General features: G+C 40.1%; 1 protein-coding gene across 10 annotated transcripts in view; it reads right to left on the bottom strand.

The window, feature by feature from the left end:
• Positions 1-15,011, bottom strand: part of LOC121985871 (CDPK-related protein kinase-like) — a 32,270-nt gene that overhangs the window by 3,913 nt on the left and 13,346 nt on the right. For 6 of the 10 annotated variants that reach the window (XR_006113288.1, XR_006113281.1, XR_006113284.1 and 3 more), the window contains 4 exons: positions 3,007-3,083; positions 2,889-2,942; positions 2,721-2,786; positions 2-113 (listed from right to left, as the gene is read on the bottom strand). The gene's annotated coding sequence lies outside the window, so the exon portion shown is untranslated. Of the gene's footprint in view, position 1; positions 137-271; positions 920-2,720; positions 2,787-2,888; positions 2,943-3,006; positions 3,084-15,011 lie in introns of those variants that run through there. The other 4 variants (XR_006113290.1, XR_006113289.1, XR_006113286.1 and 1 more) reach the window with 2 other exon arrangements.

Here is a 15,011-nt window from a genome sequence, read left to right on the forward strand (position 1 = left end):
CCGTTTGCAGAATCCTTATCATTTTGTAGCATCAACTCTTCTACCTCTTCTTCTGTCTCTACCTCAACAGGAGCCCCGCCAAAGCTCATGTGATTGTATTGCAGCAGGACGACCTTGTCGAAAACATAACCAGGCTCTGAGTGTGCAAAACCAAAAAAATATATATACATAATCAATCTATAAAGCAATTAATAGCCAGCGATAAGCAACCCCAACAAATAAATCAATCTTTGTCCGATTTCAACGATGTAAACTACTGTGCAAGTTATACCTCTTTTCGCGTTCACTCTCTTGTCAAAGAGTCGAACTGGATCAAACCCTTCTAAACAAGCAGCATAAGCAATCATCCTGAACACCGCCAAACCGAACAAGCAGCATAAGCTCTTAGGTGGGGCGAAGGGTAGATAGGGACGCTGCCGTGCATCTCCATCTCCACAAACCTGCACAGGTTCTGCGCGTAGGGTTTCTGAAGCTGGCCGGGGAGAGCCTCCAGCCATGTCTCCTCGACCAAGAGCTCTCCCAGCTTCACATAGGGATCAGAATGAGTACCTTTCCTTGTCGCGATCCTTTCGGAACAGATATTGAGGTTCCGCTTCCATCGGGAAAGGGATCGGCCGGCGTCGACCATCTTCGCCCTCTTCGCCTGCTCCGACGTGAGTGCGGAGGGGTGTTCACCGGCGGCGAGAGGAGGGGCGTGGAGGGTGGAGAGGGGGGATTTGAGGGTCATGGATTCCGGGGAGAGGGAGATCGGGCGGAGACGCTTCGGCGAGCGGAGGAGCTCGCCTAGGGCTTTGGAGGAGGAAGCCATGGCTTCGGGATTGGAAGTTGGAAGACCGGGTAAATAATTGGGTATATTTATCATGCATTTCCTAAACCCATAGCGGGAGCATCTTTAGGGTTCCCAGGACACAACGCCCCTTTTTAATCTAGCACGGAGAGCTCAAAGGCCTTCTTCAGAAGGCCTCTCCGGTGCTCGGAAAAGGTCACCTGCCGGCTGGCCAGTTTCTCTATCCTCCTCATCTGCGTCTTCCCCCTTACCATGTCGACCGATTAGTCGATAACACACCCGGAGGCAGCACCGAATCCTACCGTGAGCAACAAAATCAGCGAGCAAGGAGCTTCGATCAGTCCTGGCCACACGAGGATCGACAAGGAGGGATCAAATCAAAAGAAGGAGATGAGGAATCGAGGCTACCAGATATGGGATCGAGTAAGAGTGGAGGAGGGCCACTTCTAGCGACTCGGCGATGACTCCAATCCACACAGGCAGCCTCTTCTTACCCAAAGGAGGAGATGGAGGAGATGCGGTGTGGTTGGCTGAAGAAGCAAGGGCATCGTGCATCTATCTAGGAAGGGGAAGAGGGAGATGAGGCTGAGAGAGATGGTGGAGGGCGCGATATAGGTTTAGGTTTGGAGGAAATATTGAAGTGTTACAAATTTGGCTTAAGTATTGGTGGGAAAATTAAATTATTTTATTTTATCATAGACACCGGGTTTTAAAACCGCTGTTAAAATCGGTGTCTATTAACAAAAAAAAAAAAGGCGCTCATATACATCAGCTTAAAAAACCGATGTCTATGAGCGAAAATCTGCGCTTATAGACACCGGTTTTTAGAAAAACCGGTGTAAAATACTCAAAGACATCGGTTTTTGCTTAAAATCGATGTTGTTACACCGATGTCTATGAGGGTTTTTCTTGTAGTCCCCGACCTACTCTTCGTCGGCCTCTTCATGACAAGCACCAGCATATATAGCTCATTCGGATCTTTCAATTCATAGATGTGGATATCGGACCTATGAATGAGGATATTGCTGATACTCATTAAGAAAAGAGGAAGTGACTTAGATAAATCTTGTTTGTCTATAACCTTGAACCAATCAATCATTATGTGGCCTAGAAAATAATAATAATAATAATAATACACTATCTTTAAGGGTTGTCTCCTTCCTAGGGGTGTAATCGAGCCGAGCCGAGCTGAACTCTTTGATGTTTGAGTTTGACTCATTTATAATCGAGCTGAGCTCGAGCTTTATTTAACGAATATATTCATAGCTCACGAGCTTATTCGAGCTTTTATCGTGCCTAAACGAGCTTAATAAATCTAAATTATAAATTTAAATATTCATTAAAAACTAAATTATATATTTTTAAAAAATTATAATATTCTTGTTAAAATTTATAATTTTATTCTAATAAATAAATTTAATATAGTGTATGTTTTTTCATAAGTAGAGTGTAAAATCTATAAATTCAATAGCAAAACTATTATTATTTTTATTTAAAAGTTGATTTATGAGCTTAACGAATATGCTCACGAGCTAACGAGCCGAATATTGTGAAGCTTGAGCTTGATTTGTTTATCTTAACGAACCTCATTAAACGAGCTCAAACAAGCTTTTATCGAATCGAGCTTCGAATAGCTCATGAGCAGCTTAGCTCATTTACACCCCTACTCCTTCCCTTTCCGCAGCAAGCTAAGCCTACACCCTTCACACTCAGCATAGGTCCTATATATGCACTCTGCACTAACTTACAATTACATATCTTCATAAATACTTCCTTTTCCTTTTCCCTTTTTCGTATAATCAATTGAGCTCCTACTTTGGAATCATGAACAAAGGCATATAAATGGGGGAAAAATTATAGTCGTGCTCGAAATAACGCCACTCAGAACCTGGAAAGTGATCACCAGAAATCTTGAAAGAGGAAAAGGACCTACCAGGTGCACCAAAAACTAGAGGTATCTGAAAATCGCAGTCACTTGGAAGGTAAAAGAAGACGCAACCTGTCATTAGCAAACTTTTTTATGCATGAGCTCTGGAAGGATGAAAGTAATGACGATAAAAGTAACAGTTCTCAATATTAATGAGAAATTAATTTCAATTACCGTTTATCAACGGAGCCATGAGCTTTCGCATTTTCCTCTCTTTTTCTCTTCCACCTACACAATAATAGCTCCACCGCCATAAGCGCTGATTTTGAAATAGGGGAAGATGACACGTTACCTAGGTGGCTCTGATATTGACTGCAAGAAGACAAAGACCTTGACGATGCGGACAAACCTGTGTGGCAAAAATAGGAACTGAAAGAAGAAAACATTAGTCATCGGACCAGGGAGGAGTCCCGACGTAAGCACTCAGATATTCAAGTCAGGCAAGTGATCAAAGAAGATGAATCATGATGAACGATAGAAAATGAATACTAAGTCTTGAGTGAGTAGTGATGCCTTGCGTACCTGTGCCCGTGAAGACCCTGTATATAATATTACTTTTTTTTTTACACGAATCTCGATGCATTATCAAAATATAACAAATCATTATTACATTCTGACACCTTTTCTAGAATAGGCCCGTAATTACGACACTTTATAGGGTAGAAGCTTCTTGTATATAGCTTGCATTGGAATATTCTTTATTCTTTGACAACAATTACACAAAACGTAAAAAAGGAATATTGGGTTGCTGGGTTGATAGGTCATTAATACGTTTTCGATGATAGGCTGGTCGAGTCTCTTATAATATTTGATCGGGCCTCATCTGCCTAGACGAGGAGTTCGATCGGCTAAAGAGCACTGACCCATTTGAGGACTCAACCTCTTGAAGACTGGGTAGTCGCCCAGCGAGGTCGGTCGACCCAAGGTCCGCTTGGACAATGAGTCTGGTCGGCTAAAGAGCGTTGAACATCTTGCGGACTTGACCTCTTTAAGACTTGGTATCCACTCAGATAGAGAGTCCAGTCCGCCAAATGTCCGTTCGGACAAGGAGTCTGGTCGGCTAAAGAGCGTTGAACATCTTGAGGACTCAGCCACTTTAAGACTAGGTATCCTCCCGGCCAGGGGGTTCGGTCGGCCAAATGTCTGCTCAAACAATGAGTCTAGTCGGCTAAAGAGCATTGAACATCTCAAGGACTCGACCTCTTTAAGACGGGGTATCCGCTCAGACAGGGAGTCCGGTCAGCCTAATGACTAACTGGACAGGGAGTTTGGTTAGACTAGCCCAAGATTTCATCGGGCTGGGGGGACTCAATATCCTACTGGACCAAATGTTCGATCAGCTAGACTACCTAGTCGAACTGTGCAACCATGCTTGCCTCGAGTGTTGACCCTCCTTGACTTTGACCGTCACATCAACCTATCTTCTTGACTTCCATCCTAGTTTCGGGGGCCTACCTTATTCGCCATATCACAAGCCTCCTTTTCCAGTTTAGTCGAAGGAGACTACAAGTTCAACTGACTAAACATTCATTTTGTACTTCTCAGCCTTCATATTTTTTCCTTGGTGTTATGTTAATGTGTGCACACCAATTCATGTGGGTAGTGCTTAAACGACTACGGACTCGCACAAGCGTTATTTCGATCGATCGAAAGGTTTTCACCTTAGTGTATTCGTGTAGTACTTGACTCGATTATCTTCCGTTCCGCACTGGTTTGTGACAACCCTTTTTGGGTAATATTGGTTAAGTGATCGTACGACCGGATGGTCAAAATATATGGAGAAATCCACTTATAACTCAGCCATTTGGTACGAGACTCTAGGACATAGGCGCGAGAGCAGACTCGCTTATAACCCTATCGGACGGCATCAGAGTCTGGGATATAGTGTGAGAGCAGACTCGATTATAACCCGACCAGACAACATGAGAGTCTGGGGCATAGGTGTGAGAGCAAGCTCGCTTATAACTCAACCGGACGACATGAGAGTTTGGGACATAGGCACGAGAGCACGCTCGCTTATAAGTAGGTCAGACGACGCTAGAGTCTCCGACATAAGCGCGAGAGCAAGCTCGCTTATAACCCGACAGAACGACACGAGAGTCTAGGATTTAGGTGCAAGAGAAGGCTTGCTTATAATCTGATCAGATAGCAAAAGAGTTTGGGACGTAGGCACGAGAGCAGACTCGCTTATGATCCTGTCGGACAGCGCGAGGGTCTGAAACATAGTTGCGAAAGTAGACTCACTTATAACTCGATCGAGCGATATGAGAGTCTGCAATATAGGCGCGAGAGCAAACTCGCTTATAACTCTGCCGATCGGTACATGAGTCTGGGACATAGGTGGAGAGCAGGATCGCTTATAACTCAGTCGAACGATACCAGAGTCTGGGACATAGGCACGTGAGTACATTTGCTTATAACTCGACTGATCGATACAAAAGTCTGGAACAGACGTGAGAATAAACTCACTAGCAAACGTTTCACTTTTTCTTTTCCAGCCAACAATAGCAACAATCTTATAATTAGTCATCAACTGTTATCTCTTTTTAACCCTCTTATAATTAGCCAAATATCAAGATTTTTCAAAGTTTTGCTCAGTACATATGCTAGCAGATTTTCTTCCTTTACTCTATTCCGGTAAATTCCAGCCACCAGAATTGCAGTGGTGACTTTCGAAAGTCCCCAAGTTTGCTGCCCTCGGCAGTAAAACTATAGTCTTATGTTGCTCTTCTCTATTGGTGGTTATTATTTTAAAAGATTTAATTGATTGTATAGTTGAAGGTCCAAACTCAACATTTGACATCTCCCCGTTGAGTTTTTCGTCGGAGGATAGTAATGGCAAAGATAGCCGTCCAAGCATTCCTTGATATTAATCAAAAATTGATTTTAATTACTCAATCATAACTATATTAATCAAATATTTCGTCGCTAGCACTATATTGCGACAATACATTTTCGTCGCTAATAGTCACAAATATTATTTATGACTATTATATTTAGTCACAAATAGTACTAGTTTGATATGAATTTTAATTTCGTCACTAATAATTTATAGCTATTTATTGATTTTTTTAGTGTGTTTTACTTTAATCCATGCACAATGGAAACCGAGATTATATTTACTTATTTTAGGCTACGAAGGATTATAAAAGCAGGCTATGAAGAATCTGGGACACTGCAATCACCAAGAAGGCAAGTAAGGGAGAGCCCCGTGAGCCAAGGAGAACCCTAGCACCAGGTTTATATCACTATTTGCTCCTTCTGCTTAGTTACTTGACTAGGAGAAGATAGTGGAAAATGACAGGCGCCAAGATAGAAAAGATTTCTTGCTCATGTTAGTCTCATTGGTCTACCTTTATCCGGGAGATCATAGCAATTTTCTCATTTTCTAAACTTTTTTATATTTGTTTTGAAATATATAAGTTAATTTGCTTTGTTTTGAGATAGTAGAGGAGCAAATCACGATACTCTTGTGGGTGATACAAAATCGGCTTGATTTTTATACTCATTATCTAGCCATTATTAGTAAATCTGGGATGACTACGGGTATAATTAGCATTTAGCTTATAACTTTTCTTTTTTCTCTTTTTCTTTTCACAAAATCTATGGATTAACAAGGGAAGCACCTACCGTAAGTCCGTAACTATGTAAAACAGAGTACTTACATTTGTGAAGTATTGCTCCTGACAAGTGATAGAGTTGGCTGTGATTGCTATTGATATATCCGAAAGGTGTTGTGTTGGGATCTAAGATTATGTGTATTTATTTTAAATTTATTTATTTATGTATTGCTTTGATGTGTAATGCTAGCAACAACCTTTGCTCTCATTATTTTGTTCTATATTCCAATTTGGGCCGGAATACTTTTACGAGGTGGAGCACCTTGATATTTCTTGGATTGTAGGGATAAAGGGAAAGCTTGAATCATTATCCAGACACATTAAAGTCTAAATATGAGATTAAATCTAAGTTTAGCCACATAGAAGTTATGCGGGCAATACTGTCCTATTTTTCCTCTCTTGCACTCTTTTCAAGGAGTTGTCTGTCCCGGGCCATAGCTGAGCTAGTAACTATGGATAGAATTACGCATCAAGGGTTCAAATCGTGTGACCATACCTTCCCCACGGGGATCAATTTCAATGTCCTATTTTACTCACTCTTAATAGTGTGAGACAGTTATGGGAGACCGCCAAGATGATGAATTTTGACCAATTGTCGCATACATGCACCTTTTGTACTCTTTATAAGGATGTGCATTTGGACTTCGAAACTTAGATACGATTTATTATGGAAGATTTTTCCCTTAATAGATAGTGGATCTAAGAACGCTAGCTGTTAGAATAGACCTTCATATGTACTTTCTTGATTCATCAATATCTGTCCGTGCTAAACACCTTCGACCGCCATGTCATCGTCGGGCCCGTATTCACCGTGATTTACTCCCTCTCATACTCGTGGGGCAGGGGTGAGGGGGCCGCTGGGCGGCGGGACCCGCCTTTTTGCAACTTGATTTATCAAATGATTAGTAAAAATTTTTTATAGAACTAAATCGTCCACTCTCATGATTAGTCAAGCAGAATACATAAATACTTGATTCCAACTATATATATATAAAACATGACTACGTGAATAATTAAAAGTATATATATCTTGGATTGTAGGGATAAAGGGTAAGCTTGAATCATTATCCAGATACATTAAAGTCTAAATATGAGATTAAATCTAAGTTTAGCCACATAGAAGTTATGAAGGCAATACTGTCCTGTATTTCCTCTCTTGCACTCTTTTAAAGGACTTGCCCCAGGTCATAGCTGAGCTAGTAACTATGCATAAAATTATCACATCAAGGGTTGAAATAGTGTGACCATACCCTCCCTATGGGGATCAATTTCAATGTCCTGATTTACTCACGCTTAATAGTGTGGAGCAATTATGGGAGACTGCCAAGATGATAAATTTTCACCAGTTGCCGCATACATGCACCTCTTGTACTCTTTATAAGGATGCGCATTTGGACTTTGAGACATAGCTGTGATTTATTATGGAGAATTTTTCTATTAATGGATAGCGGATCTGAGAACGTTAATTGTCAGAATAGACCTCTATATGTACTTCCTTGATTTATCAAGTGATTAGTAAAAAAATTTCATAGAATCGAACCGACCACTCTCATAATTAATCGAGCCGAATACATAAATACTTGATTCCAACTATATATATATATAAAAAACATACAGAAACGTGACTATATATATATATATATATAACGAATAAGGCATAGCCCTAAAGTCGCTGAAGTCAGGGATAAAGTTAAGAAAATTGACTAAGATGACGGTCAAAATCAAGGAGAGGAAAACACTCGGGGCTATCCAGTCACCTGTTACGACCGAGTAGTCCAGCTGATCGGACCCTTGGTCCGATTGGATCTCGATTCCCTCATGATCAATGAAACCTCGAGTTGTTTTAGTGTCATTTAGAGTCGAGTCCTCTGGGTCACTCGGGGCTAACACGGGCACGTGCCTCAGCCAAGTGGTCTGGCTGATTGGACCTATGGTCTGATCGGACATGCTACGAACATGGCTCGGCTGGGCTCTTTGGCTAAGTAGAGAGTCCGAGCAAAGGTCGAGTTCTGAGAGGGTCATCTTTCTTTAGTCGACTCAACCCTGTATGCAATGAGGTCCGATCGAGCGATAGAGGTGACTTGGACAACTTACCATTAGAGCATATTAATGACCTACTAACCCAATGATCTAATATTCCTTTTTGACGTTTTGTGTAATGGTTGTTAGAAAAACACAGTAATATTTCTAATGCAATCTTTACAATGGAAGCTTCCATCTTGCAAAATGCAGAGGAGGCGGGTCTATTTTTGGAAAGGTATTAGAATGTTATAATGGTCGGTCCTTTTTTGGAAATGCATCAATATTCATACATAAAGGAATATTGACACTATATTAGGGGTCTCCTCCTATAGGCACAGGTACATTATGCTACACACTCATAGCCTACTGTTCATTACATTCCCTTTTCTCTCGAATACTTTTCTAGTTTGAGCATCGAAGTGCTTGCGTCGGAGACCCCTCTCTAGTTCGGTTGCTAATGTTTTCTTCTCCCAATTCTTATTTTTTTCATGCAGACAATATGCAACACCAGGTTCCTCTTGCTAGGAGTCTACTTGCAGTCAACATTAGAGTCATCTACCCAGCGTACCATCTTTCTCGATTTCAGACAGGATCCAATTTGGCGCCGTCTGTGGAAACTTACTTGAATCTGAAACACAAAGATGGAAGAGATTGGATGAATCACTATTGTTACTTTCTCACAAAAAGACTTGGGGTTGCTAATAATCACCCAAGCACAGAAGTTGGTGCAACAGCAACAAGCAGCCAGCAACAGTCGGGCCTCCTTTGCCGAACGACTCAGCTATATCGATGACAGGCCTTCACGTCTAGCGAGGGACCCGAGTGGAAGGGTCGACTGAGTTCCAACATATTCCTCCTCCTCCGGCCGGATTCATTTAGGCGCATGTGCAGTCGATCAACCTGCAGCCTGTGCTACCCTCCTCATTTGCGTATCACTGGGCACTGTTCCACACACCATTCAATGGTATGGGCCGAGCAGGAATGCCCAAAGGATAATCTTCAGGAGACACCCCCACTTAGGATATTCGAAAAGGGAAAGCTCCTAGGCCAGTAGCTCCCCTAAACGAGTAAGTATGTTATTCTCCTAAATTATATTGGAAGACAAGCTACCAAGCCATTTCCAACCCCTAACAATCAGAGAGTATGGAGGAGCGATCTATTGAGGATTGGATGACCGACTAGAAGGGGGTTGATTAGACGGCGCCCCCAAATTTGCGATTCTTCCTATACTTGTTTGTTACACAGTACAATAATACAAAACAAACAAGCTAAACACTAAAGGAAAGACAAACTGCTAACACACTCGTTTACATAGTTCGGTGATAACTTGATCATACTCCACGGCTGTCCGTAAGATGGGCGATCCTTATCCTTCGATGGATTAGCCTTCGACAAACTCTAGCTCCCTCAAGTCTCCTTGTGGGTGGAGAAATCTCACCACAGCACCAACCAAGATCTCTTGGAACACAAAAAACACTTGAAAACATGTTGACAACTAATTAGGGTTAACCGCCACTAATTTCATCAACCTTAACCAAGCTCCCAAGCCTTGGTTATATAGGCCATGGGTTGGAAAACGCCGCCTACCAGTCGATTGGTAAAAGTGTCAGTCGACCACCCTCTATAGAAATTCAACCGTTACATCCCAACGGCTGAATACCAGTCGACTGCTCCACACTGACCAAGCGGACAAAAGCATTTTGTTCGCTCTAAGTCGACTGAAGCAATCGACTGATGAAAGTGTAAGTTGATTGGTATCCCGAGTATAGTCTCTCAACATTCGGACCCTCACCCTCATGATTCACTTGACTCTTCCTCGCAGCCTTGACATCTTGCCTTCAAGCCTATTTCTTTTGGCTCTCATCCCTCGGATGCATTCAAGCTCGCAGCTTGTCCCAATATCATCCTTCGCGTATGCCTCGAAGTCGCTTCCCTTGTCTTTTATCCTTGTTGCCTTGTCCACGGTCCCTCGAATGCTCCATCCTTCACTAGACCCAAAGCCATCAAACTGAGTCATATGTGTATCCTGTAAACCTGCACAACTCAAATACACATATCAAATATAAGGGTAAACCTAACTTAAGCTATTTTCCCAAACATCAAAATGCATGGTCGGACCGGACCTCAAGATTGCCTCCAACACGATCAACCTATAGGACCGATAGTCATCATTTGAACGTATTGTTTTAATTTGATTTATTGGTATTTCTATCCTCTTATGTATTCAAATCTGTTCTTTTATTGTGTTTCATGATTTTAGATCTTTATTAATCTTCATTTTAATTCTTGTACATTTTACAAGTATTTTGGATATTATTTGATTATATTATGTTTTGCAGGAATTGAGGGAGACAACAATTGAGAGGAGCATCGATTTAGTCCAATCATGATTTGGTTCAATTATTGGATTAATGAAGAAGAAGCCGATTTAAACCCCTAAAATCTCCTTTTTGGTTCAGTTTAGCAGCTTTAGTTCAGTCAAACTAGTCCGGGTTAGCTCAAATCGACCGACTCACTTGGAGCTTTAAAAGCAAATTTGGTTGAATGAAGAGGGTGCCTGGTGGCTGGTGGCTTGGAGCTAGGGTAGATGTTACTATGTGCAATCCCTCATCTTCTCCAAATCCCCGACGCTCCTCTTCCTTTCTCTCCCGAGCAACCATTGACGAAGAAGGTGGCTTATGGTGAGGCTTGGAGCTCGAGTGAGGCTTCAGTTCATTTCCTTCTCTTCTCTTCTGAGCGCAACCCCTTTCCTCTTCTCCCGATCAAAGACGACAAAGCTGATGTGAGTAGCTTCCGGTAGATTTGCAACGGCGATGACCATTGGGCAAAGCCGGAGTGGTTTCTCCGGCAATGCTCTTCTTCTCATCCCTCTCACATTCCAATTAGGTTCCCTGCTGGACACAGTGAAGAAGGCAGCAACGGCTCCAACGGGCAGCGAGCCTTGGTTCATCTCTGACACTCATCAACATACCTACACCAACCTTAGAACTCTGAGTTCTCTGCTAGACACGACGAAGAAGGTAAGAGCTCAAAGATTCCAACAACCAATTTTCCTTCGCTGGAGGAGTCCAGTCGGCATTCTTCCAAGCTCTGGCACTGCATAACCTATTTTGTCGAACACGGTGGAGAGGGCAAAGCCAAGGTTGACGGGGTATTGGATAGAACTCCTTCGCATCCAGCAGATTTCCTTCAGAGTGGTTTGCATTGAGGAAGTTGCGCTTCCATTGTCATCGATTGCATCTGTGACCAACAGTGTCATCATCCATCGAAGTCAAGAGGATTTCGAGTGATAGCAGTTCTCTTCCTTAGTGGTTCTGTGTGTGACAAGCGGAACACTTCTCGTGTTTGATTATGGAATTAGGGTTTGATTAATTAGTTGACTATCTTGTTTGATTTCTGTATTATTTTCTTATCCATGTTTAATTGTTTAGTGTTGCATTTTCTTTAGTTTCATTTATGCATGTTTGTGTTATTTGTTCTATTTTCATGTTATGCCCATTGAGGGATGTTCTTGTGTCATAGTGTGACAATACGGTGTAAGGTATTCTTCAATAGTTAGATAGGATTATTGATTAATTCTTTATGCATGTTTATTCTGTAGAAGGTGATACTTGTAGCGTAGTGTGACATTGTGATATGAGTTTATTATTGCTGGTTAGTTAGGATTTCATTTATTGCATTAAGTTTAGAGAACAAAACCTCCAAACAAAATCCCCTTATTCGATTCCATTTGAAAACAAATGTCCTGCCATTGGTTCCACGTGAGAGACGACTAGGACCCTTTACGATACTACCTTAGTATAGGTTAAGTGATTTGGTTGATTAGAAATTGTTAATTTGATTTGCGCATATAACAATTTACATTCATATTAAATTTTGATGTTGTTGCCGGGGAACTCAGTGGTATTCATTTGTTTTTAGACTGTACACTAGTTTTATCGTTATCTTGTTCTTGCTTTTTTGGTTTTGTTATTTTATTTTTTCTATCGACATAACTATTAGTATCTTCTTTTGCTCTAGAACTTTACCGAGTGAAGGAAAGGAGCGAGTGGAGTAATACTCATAGTTATGTCGTGAATAAAGGCATGTTTTGGTTAAATTTTATTATTTAGACCACCTTTTTAATTTTTTAATATTTTTCATTTCATTTTATTCTCCCTTATTTCTATTTCTTTAGTGGTCATAAAAATTCAAAAATGTTGTTAGGGCTTAATTATTCATATCATGTGTGTATGCATTCTATCTTATATATTTCTTGTGTCTTTTGATCTTATTTATGTTAGTATCTTAGGTAAGACCAGGAAATCTCTTGTATAAGTAAGCCATGGATGCATATCATTAGTAGTTTCAATGTTTCAGTATGTGATCAAGACCTCATATTTGATAAGAAATATGGAAAACAACACTGAAAAAACTCTCGGAGAGCTTTGGGCACCAAACTTGATAGATCAATCCTTCTACATTTGTTACTCTGATTTGGATACAGACTTCGAGTTATGATAAATTGTACATTTATTATCAAAGTTTTATGGACTTTTCGGTGAGGATCCCAATAGACATTTATAGGAATTTCATATGGTATGCTCTACATTGAAACCACATGATATATTAGAAGAAGATATCAAACTTCAAGCATTTCTATTCTCACTAGCAGATTCAGCAAAATATTGATTGTACTGTCTCCCACCCAATTCTATCACCAGCTAGTTCGAGATGAAGAAATTATTTTTAGCAAAGTTCTTTCCTGCTACTAGGATCGCATATATTCAGAAGAGTATTTACGGAGTTCAATAATTCATATGAGAACCATTATAAGAATATTATGAGAGGTTTAAAAGACTTGTTATTAGTTACTCTCGGCACCAAATTAGCAATTAGCTACTGATTATGTACTTCTATTAGGGATTGTGTCTCAGGAATAGGAGTATGGTTGATACAGCTAGTAGAGGGACTCTAATCAACAAGACACATGCTCAGGCCAGAGAACTTATTAAGATGATGGTTGCAAATTATCAGCACTTTGGGACTAGATTGATGATTGCCAAAGATGTTCATTCCTTTACCAATGTATTCTTGATCAGGATCTAGTATCACTAGCCTAATCCTCAATATTATCATCCCCATCAGTAGGACAGGTATAATTCATTTTCAGGATTCAAGTATGGGAACACACAACAAAGGACTTCTGAGTGGCTCCAGTATTACTAGCCTTATTTTTAGTACCATCAACCTCAACAAGATCTTGAGGAGTGGTTGCAACAATTCTGGCAACAACAAGAAATATAATTCCAGCAAAGAACACATTTATCAATACATTTACAGCTGCAATTGGATCAATTTACTGTATCAATTTCCGAGAAGATGGATTGTAAAGTGCGTGATATTCCTGACCTTAATTCTACTACTCTACAGAACTCTTCTTGTTTTTTATATCATTATGTTGCAATTGTTCTTGATAATGTTTTTGTTGATGATATTGTTGTTTCAAATATTCTTGATGTTGCAGGTGTTGCTGATAAGGATGGACGTATAGGGACCTGTGTTGTAAAGACAATACCCCAAGAATTACTGTCTTTGATTACACTACCACCTGAGCCAGTTGAGCATGCAATTGCACTTAGTGATAATGAAAGTGTAGGGACGACCCAATAATCACTTCCTTTGATTGCACGACTACTAAACTAGATTCAGAGCCTTTACCTGTCCAAGAGAATGTCTCATTCAGTATTCTAGACTCTCTAGGTATCTTTCAGTATGATAAGGTCAATATTTCTCAAAATTTTTAAAAAATTCTATAGAGGTAATTATGTCAGATTTTATTGGATGTGACTCATTTTTTTTATTTATGCTCTGTTAACATTGATATTACTTCAAGTCCATCTTACCTCGCATGCGTTTAGAAAATGCATCATTCTCTTTTTAGTGCTCAGGATTTCTACGAGAACTTCATTTGTAGTCAATCACGTAATGATGCATTCTGCCATTTGAAGAAGACCCTAACTCTTTATGCAATATTCAAGCTTCTGGAGTGGATACTCCAACTAAACCATCTTTGACCACCTGAGAAAATTTTTGAAGAAACGATGGTGAAGGGAGTGGTCCTCACTTCACCTACAATTATTCCACTGCTAGATTGGCTTATGGAACTAAATAGACTCTGACCATTAAATTCAGGGAAGTTTATTCCATCTCACTTTTTCTTTTTCTTTTTGTTTGTATATAGTTCATTGTTTTGTTTGCTTTTGTTTGGTAGTTCATTATGATTTTGTCCATAATAAATTCCCTATACATTCTTTTTATCATCTTAAAAATTGTAAGTTAAGTTTAGTTGTTGAGTTGGAGATTTATTGTCATGATCAAATTCTTGGATTACATGTAGTTACAACTTACCGGTGGATTCTATGTTGATAGATTAAGATGATAATGTTTATTTACCTAGTGAGGATCTTTTAAACCTATTGTTTTTATTTATGTGTGATGCACTTATGGTTAATGTTACTCTAGAACTTGTTTTAATTCTTTCGAGACTATATTATTATAGGTTTGTATGATTTTTATGAAGGTCACTCCACTTGCTCTATTCATCCCTTTTGTTACTTTGAATAATTCTTTTATCTTTGGTCATGTCATTCTTTCTCTCTTCTATTTATTTCAC

The sequence above is a fragment of the Zingiber officinale genome, chromosome 5B (genome assembly GCF_018446385.1).
Source record: "Zingiber officinale cultivar Zhangliang chromosome 5B, Zo_v1.1, whole genome shotgun sequence".
In the NCBI taxonomy this organism is placed as follows: Eukaryota; Viridiplantae; Streptophyta; class Magnoliopsida; order Zingiberales; family Zingiberaceae; genus Zingiber; species Zingiber officinale.